Genomic DNA, 7999 nt, shown 5'->3' with positions numbered 1-7999 from the left:
TTTCTAAAAATGAGATGAGAGTCAGACAAACAGAGACAGAAAGAAGGAAAGAGACACCGAGAGAAAGACAGGAAAGAGAGAGTGAGAGACTAGGAGAGGAAGAAAACTCTCCACTCTCCAGGGAGAATAGTAAAAATCTGTTTCTGAGGGCAGTGCTTCTGACAGTCCCACTTCTCCACACTTTCTAAATCCATGGACTCTGAGGAACACAATAAAATAATTTATTTTTATATTAAAAGCTAAAAAATTGATCAGGAATATTCAAGAGTCTCCCAAAATATTGCCTCTTATTTCTGTTTACCTAGTTGCTCCTCTGAAATGAATTGTATGTCTGTATTGTTTTTGACATTATATATTTCATTCAAAGGGCCCCAGAGGATCCTGAGCTGGTAAAAATCTGATTGCTTTCTTCTTGTAGACTAGTTGTCAGCATACAGGAAGGTGACATTAAAACTTCTAAATTAGGGAAAATATACACTATATATTGATTTACTTTTATTTAAGCCAACATGATTTCCATTTTATTCCTGTTATTCCTTTTACTCACTTCATATCATCTATTCCCTTAAAATTTCTTTCACCTGGCCTCTGACTGTAGTTCTGTGATTTTGAAAGGTACTTCAATTTAAACACACATATCTAAAGATTGAGAGCAACCTTATAAAGAAGACATGACCCTTGTCTTTCTTTGTCTGAGTTATTCTGATGAAAGTATATATCTAGATTCATCCATTTATCAGCAATATTGTAACATGAGCACAATATATAAAGAGGTAAAACTATATCATAAATATATTACTTCACACACACACACATTCCAAGTACAAAAACAAACAAACAAACAAAAAAAACAACAGCAACAAATCACTCCAGTTGGATCAAGGACTTCAATCTAAGACTTGATAGCCTGACAAACTTAGAGAAAAAGCAGGGAATATACTTCAATATATTGGCAAGAGAAAATATATTCTCAATAGGAACCAAGGAACCTAGTGTACAGATGTTAAGAGAAGATCATAAATTTGAGCAGGCATGGGAGATGTCACAGCAGGAGTTGGAAGCTATAAAGGAAAGTTGAAATGATGTAAACATATCACCTAATCAGTTTGTCTCTTCAATATGCCTCCAAAGTTTATTTTAAAGAACTTATACTAATTAATCACTCTTCTGTGATAAAAAAAAATGTATCTGGTTCTCAATGCTTCCAAATGTATGTCTCCTATGCATTGCTAATGCAACTATTAAATGTTTATTCTTTGTTTTATCTTCTATTTTTCCTATACAAACTATGCTTCCCTGACATTAAACTGCACATTCCTCTAAGCTTCATTTTCTATTGTTTCTATACAAGCTGTGCTTCAGTCCAATTAACCTTCCTTCCAAATTCTGTATACTTATACCACATAGCTTCTAAACACTCTGCAATTTCAAGAGACCAGTTATCACTGGTACAGTCTATCAGTTTTCTGGATATCTTATGAATATCTTAAGGAGATGGGTGGTATTACTGGAGGGCCAAATGTGAAAACACACAAAGACCACAATCAAAATAAATAGATTTCTCTATAGATTCATTGCTCATTTTCAGTAGAAACTCCGAAAAGCCAAACCATAATGTGTGCTTCAAGTGACCAGTTATAGAAACAATGCTAGATAAAGTCAGACATGTACAAGAACCAGTAGTAAAATATCTTTTCTAATTCACATCTAGCTTTCCATGCCAGGAGTACCCAAAGATTCTTGGAGCCAATTTTTTTTCTATAATGCTTTTCCACTCTGTCTTCTACCTTGATGTATCCACTAGATTCTCACTATTATGGCTTACTCCCAGTGAAAACCAATATGTAAAAATGTAATTTCTGCTTGTAGCTTTAAAGTTCATCTTCTTTCCATAAACAGGTCCATATTTTATAAGCATTTGGATACTAGGTTATATTCTGTCAAGGCATAATGTTTCAGTGTTAACTATAGGATAGCCTTTTTTTTTAAATTCTTTTGGCAAGAAGGAACACTAACAATGACCACTCCAACATAGGAACATTATAATCTTAATCTACAACAAATGGTGAGGGGTTAACGTAGACAAAGGGAGGGAAGGAGGTGGGATACAAATATGGAAAAGTGAAAAATTAATACATTCTCTAAAATTTATCCAAAAATCCTGATGCTGTAGAGAAAACTATTGGCCTAAACCTAAAGGGCACAACACTTTCAATAGTATTTATTACCTAATACTTAATTCTCTGATATGAAACACTAAGCAGCGGGCACACTTAAATGGTGATAACACGTATTTCTATAAGTATTGTCTTTTCTATGTTTAATTAGGGTATTAAAATTTTGAGAATTTATAGCCTTACCTTGGTCCAGATTAACAAAGTTGGGCTTTGTATAGATTCTCTTATGACCCTAAGACATTAAGTGGAAGAAAGTAAATAATTCTAGAATCTTCTTAATAAAAAATATCTATTCTCTAGTGGAAATAGCTTTATAAGAGCACAAAGAGTAAGAAACTCTCCAGGTGATAGAGTTTTACCCTCTCATCTTCTCCAAACATCTTGTTCAACTAATGAAGTAAAACAAGTATTTCAAAAGAATCATCTTGTCACAGTTTGCCATAAAAAATAACAGGAATCCAATGCAGTAATAGTTGAATATCATCAATAAAATGGAAATGAGAGTCAACAATTTACTCTTGCTGGATATCTGTCCATAGAGAAGTTCACTGACTCAATGAAATACAACCACGGAGATCAACAAACTGTGATGTCTTTGGGTCTTACAGTAGCAACATGTATTAGACATTTTATCATTTCTATTCACTAGCATAAAATTTTATTCTAAGTTTCTACTTATCTGGTCTAGATTCCATCCTAAAAATAAATTACAAAGTATGACAAAAGGTAAGTCAAACACAGACAGTAGACACATTGTAATCATAAAAACCAGGCTGAGATATGACAGGATTGTGATTACAGACAGAGATCTTAAAAGAGCTATGATTGTAACGTACATGCAGATAATATGTAAAACATATGGTAATTCATGCAGAAAAACATTCTAAAAGATGAGGGAAAGGAAATGTTGGAAATTAAATGCACAGTAAGAGGAAGAAAATGCCTTTAATAGATTTCTCCAGTAGAATACAGCAGTGGGCTTAGGAAATATCAACATAATTAACTATAACTGAAATTTAAGAGAAATACAGAAAGAAATAAAAATTCCAAAATAACAGAATAACATGAGCAAAGTCCACTCTTGGGAATATATCCAAATGATGCTCAAATACACTACAAAAACATTTGTTCAACTACGTTCATAGCAGCAGTATTTGTAATAGCCAGAACCTGGAAACAACCTAGATGTCCCTCAACTGAAGAATGGATGAAGAAAGTGTGGCATATTTACACATTAGAGTACTACTCAGCTGTAAAATAAACAATGGCATCTTAAATTTTGCATGCAAATGGATGGAAATAGAAAACACTTTCCTGAGTGAGGTAACCCAGACACCCCCCAAAAATGAATATGGTATGAACTCACTAATAAGTGGATACTAGTCATAAACAAAGGAGAGTGGGTCTATAGTTCATGATCCTAGGGAAGCTCGGCAATAAGGTGAACCCAAAGAAAAAATATATACACCTACATGGAAATTGAAAACAGACAAGATCAGCTGACAAAATTTGGGTGCATTGGGAAAAGGGGGTAGAAGGAAGGGAGAAAGGGAGGGTTGAGAGAAGTTGAGGGAATGGGATAGTCGAGATGGAGGAAGGACAGATATGAGAGCAAGGAAAGAGATATCTTGATTGAGTGAGTCATCATGGGGAGAGCAAGAAACCTGGCTCTAGAAAAACTCCCAGGAATCCACAAGGATGACCTCAGCTAAGCCCCTAAGCAAAAGAGGAGAGGGTGCCTGAACTGGCCTTGCCATGTAATCAGACTGATGATTATCTTAAATATCACCATAGAACCTTCGTCCAACAACAGATAGAAACAGAGTCAGAGACCCACATTGGAGCACTGGACTGAGCTCCCAAGGTCCACTTGAAGAGTAGAAGAAGTGAGAATATGAGCAAGGAACTCAAGACCATGAGGGGTGCACCTGCTGAGACAGTGTGCCTGAGCTAGTGGGAGCTCACCAACTCCAAATGGACTGGGAGTGAATGAGCATGGGATCAAAGTAGCTTTTTTGAATGTGGTTGACAGTTGGGGCAGACTGAGGGGCCACTGACAGTGGCACTGGGATTTGTCTCTACTGCATCTCCTTAAGGGCGTGGTATGATTTGGTCCATAGCTAAATCAAGTTCATAAGCTTCCAGCACAGACTTGTAGAAATCACAAATTAATTAAACTTGAATTTGACTTTACTGCCATAATGACTGTAGGAGTTCTTAAATTAAAATGAATGTGCCAATTTTTGTTAGATTAAGAAGCTAGGGATCATAAAATTTGATGTCTTGCACTAAGTTTGTGGATTTTAAGTGTTCAAATACTCATTCTAATTTTAGTTCATATTGAGCTTAGCTTTAATTTTCATGTGATCTATAATCTGTACATGTATATACTCACTGTGTGACATTACCCCCACACTTACAACTATTAGCTTTATTTAAATTTTATTGCATAATTTCAATGATGCTCATATTGAATTATTATTTGTGCAATAATTAAAACTCCATTGTCTTATTCTGTACTTACTGCGCACATTTTAGTTAAAAAAACATTTTCTTGCTGCATTTTTGAAGCACCAATAAAAAGCAATGTTATACATTTTTTTTACTTCAACAACATTTGTAAATTGGGGGCTATTATGTAGATCATAGTGAATCAATAATTCCAATTAGTTCCATATTAAATTAAATTATTCTTCCTCTCCCTCCTTTTCTTCTCAAATTCTTCCTCTAATTGCTATATATCCTTATAGATTCCTTGATTAATGAAATAATGATGAAAAAGTGCTGGAATTCATGTTACCAGCAGTCATAAATACAATGACATGAACTATGCCAGCTATATTGTTGGTTCTTTTATCCTCTGGACACTGTCTAGGGCCATATAGTTTATTATAATAATGCTGATAAAATATAAAGTGTGAGGCATATGTCTGCAGTATAACAAACTATTATTACCCTGTAAATACTTCAGTTCTATTACCTGAGATTTTCATAAATTCTGCGTAAGACAGCCTCCTAACACTAATATTGAATGTAGACCTATGCATTCTCATATTGTTTAAAACAGTTGATTGTTCTGTGAAACCCTGGAGCAAACAAGAGATATAGAAAGGCAAACATTTTGAGAACAAAACAAGTAAAAAAAAAAAAAAGCCCTGTAGTTCCATTTTATTCAAAAAATTTCCCCTATAAATTAGAGCAACCTTAACTCTCTTCTATTTCCACTGGTTAAGTGAATTAAATTGCAACAAATAGAGGAAATTACAAGGCCTGAGGACTGATCTCAATCAACTATCCAATATTTATTCTATTTATTGTAAACAGGTAAATTCTGTTTAATCCTAGATGAATTGAAACAGCAAGAAAGTAGAACATACAGTCCATGCTACAAGGATGACTCCTGAAGTCATATTCAGCAAACCAAAAGACACTTATTTTTTTGTAGGTTCAATATTGACTGTGTAGAAGCAAAGGAAGAATACATATGTAGAAATAGCATGTATATAAATAAACACTTTTATTTTAAAATAAAAAGATTTTTAGGAACAACATATTGAAGCAAAGCTAACTAAAAAACTGTCTCCAAATATTTACAAAGCACGGGGTGACTGAGTCCACTATGCCAACAATAAAATCATATCCTCTTTCCCATTCTTAATGTTTCATTTAAATTAAGCCACTAGGCAAGTATAACTGGAGAAGTTGCAAAGCGAACGTTTGAGGCTTTAAAAGTAGGAGCTTGACCGGGCAGTCAGTGGTGGAATACACCTTTAATCCCAGCACTCAGGAGGCAGAGGCAGGTGGATCTCCAGGAGTTCGAGGACAACCTGTTCTTCAAGAGCTAGTTCCAGGACAGCTAGGACTGTTACACAGAGAAACCCTGTCTTGGAAAAAAAAAAAAGAGGACTTTGTTCATTAAGTCTGAGAACAGACAATAAGGTCTTATAATTATTTCAAAGTAAAAATTTTAAAAATGCAATTGTTTTACGGATTTGATAAAACACCACACCCTAAAGCAACCTCAGGAGGAGGATAGGTGTCTTTTGTTCAGGGAAGTCAGAGCAGGATCTCACACATTGACCTGGAGATAGAAATTAATCCAGAAGTCATGTGGAGTGCTGGTTACTGGCTTTTCATGTCTCACTCGAACTGTTTTTTTGAAGCATTCAGAAACACCAGTCAAGGACTGGTCATGCTCACAATGAGCTAGAAACTCACATATAAATCATCTGTCTCAGCAGTGGTCATGATTACTAGCCTCTCTTCTAAAGGACATAGGTTTAATTCTCAGAACTCATGTGGCCACTAATAACTGTCTGTAATACCAGGATATCAGGCACCCTCAACAAATGAACATGCAAACAAAATACTAATGGACACTAAAACAAAAATAAATCATAATGAAAGATGTCTGAATGTCTTATTCATTAAAAAAATAAAGAATGGAAAACAAAAAGGAAAGAAAGAAAAATTCCCCATAGATCCCCCCCACACACACTGGTCAACCTAGTGGAAGCATTTTCTCTCTTGAAATTCCTTCTTCTTTGACTCTAGCTGGTTTCAAGTTGAGCTAAAGTTAGCCAACTCATATTGAAGCACTAAATAATGACAATACTATTAACTATTTAGAAAATGTTGTTAGGTGATCTTTTTTTTCCCTGATTTCTAAATGGAGACATAAATTACTAAACATCAGTAATAAAGTATGTAATGCTTAGCGATAAAGAACAAGCCACATTCAAAAGAGATGAACAGACAATAGGGAAAACTGTAGTAAGGAGCATATGAAAATATGGTGAGCCTGTAGCAAACCTACATATATAAGATCTTGACCTTTAGCAACAAGCCAGATAAACAGCGTGCTTATCAAATGAGGATGAACAATTAAAGCATTAATTTTGCAAAAAAAATACAAGGAACTATCAAAGTTATATGTTAGATACCATGCGCTTCAGACATAGAGTCCAGAGCTAATCTTGACTCTAATCTGGAACTAATCTGGATGCCTCCCCTTTCTGGAAAACTTGCAGAGTAGCCATATAAGGTTTCCATATAAGGTTTCAAAGGAAGGAAGTATCCATATAATCTTACCTAGCTTTGAAGCCTATGAAGCACAGCAATCAACACGCACTGAGAGCCTGGAAGGCACAATAGTGGCATGGATAACTTGGTGGTAACTAACAGATCTCCAGCTGGACTTAAGACCAAATTTAACAAGAACTAAGTCATGTCTGGTATTGAAAACCAAGACAACCACCCAGGGCTAGTGAGGTCAGATTTTGAAAGAGAAGGTACAATTGCCAATGGATTTCAGCATAATCACCAACTTCATTCTAAATACTTGTACATTTACCCACACAAAAACAGAGTGTTCACTCCTCATCAAGAAAACTTTTTTCTTTTATAACAGAGAGAGATAATTACAGAAAACCACAGATAATTAAAATGTAGTTGTGGAGCCCATCTATAAGAAAAATCTCGCACCTAAGTTTCAGGGAAACTTGTAGCAGAGGGAACAGAATAATGGTTAATGCAAGAAGTTTAGAGAGTTTTCTGTACAACTGTGTCTCCTACTAATGTTACCTATAAAGTTTCACAGCAATATTACCTAAACCATAGCTAAACAAGGACAACACCAATGGACGTGCTAAAGTAAAAGGCGAAAGCCCTTGAGTCCTCAGTGCTAGCAGGCAACAAAAAATGCTAAGAGTACAAGGAATCATCCTCCCCATGAAAGAGTACACACACTGCTTCTTTACGCAATAACAATATCAAATAGTGAGCCCTGAAAAGAGATACAGAAGATAAGCATCATACTAGAG

The sequence above is a fragment of the Microtus ochrogaster genome, linkage group LG1 (genome assembly GCF_000317375.1).
Source record: "Microtus ochrogaster isolate Prairie Vole_2 linkage group LG1, MicOch1.0, whole genome shotgun sequence".
Classification (NCBI taxonomy): domain Eukaryota; kingdom Metazoa; phylum Chordata; class Mammalia; order Rodentia; family Cricetidae; genus Microtus; species Microtus ochrogaster.
This window is presented reverse-complemented; position numbering follows the sequence as displayed.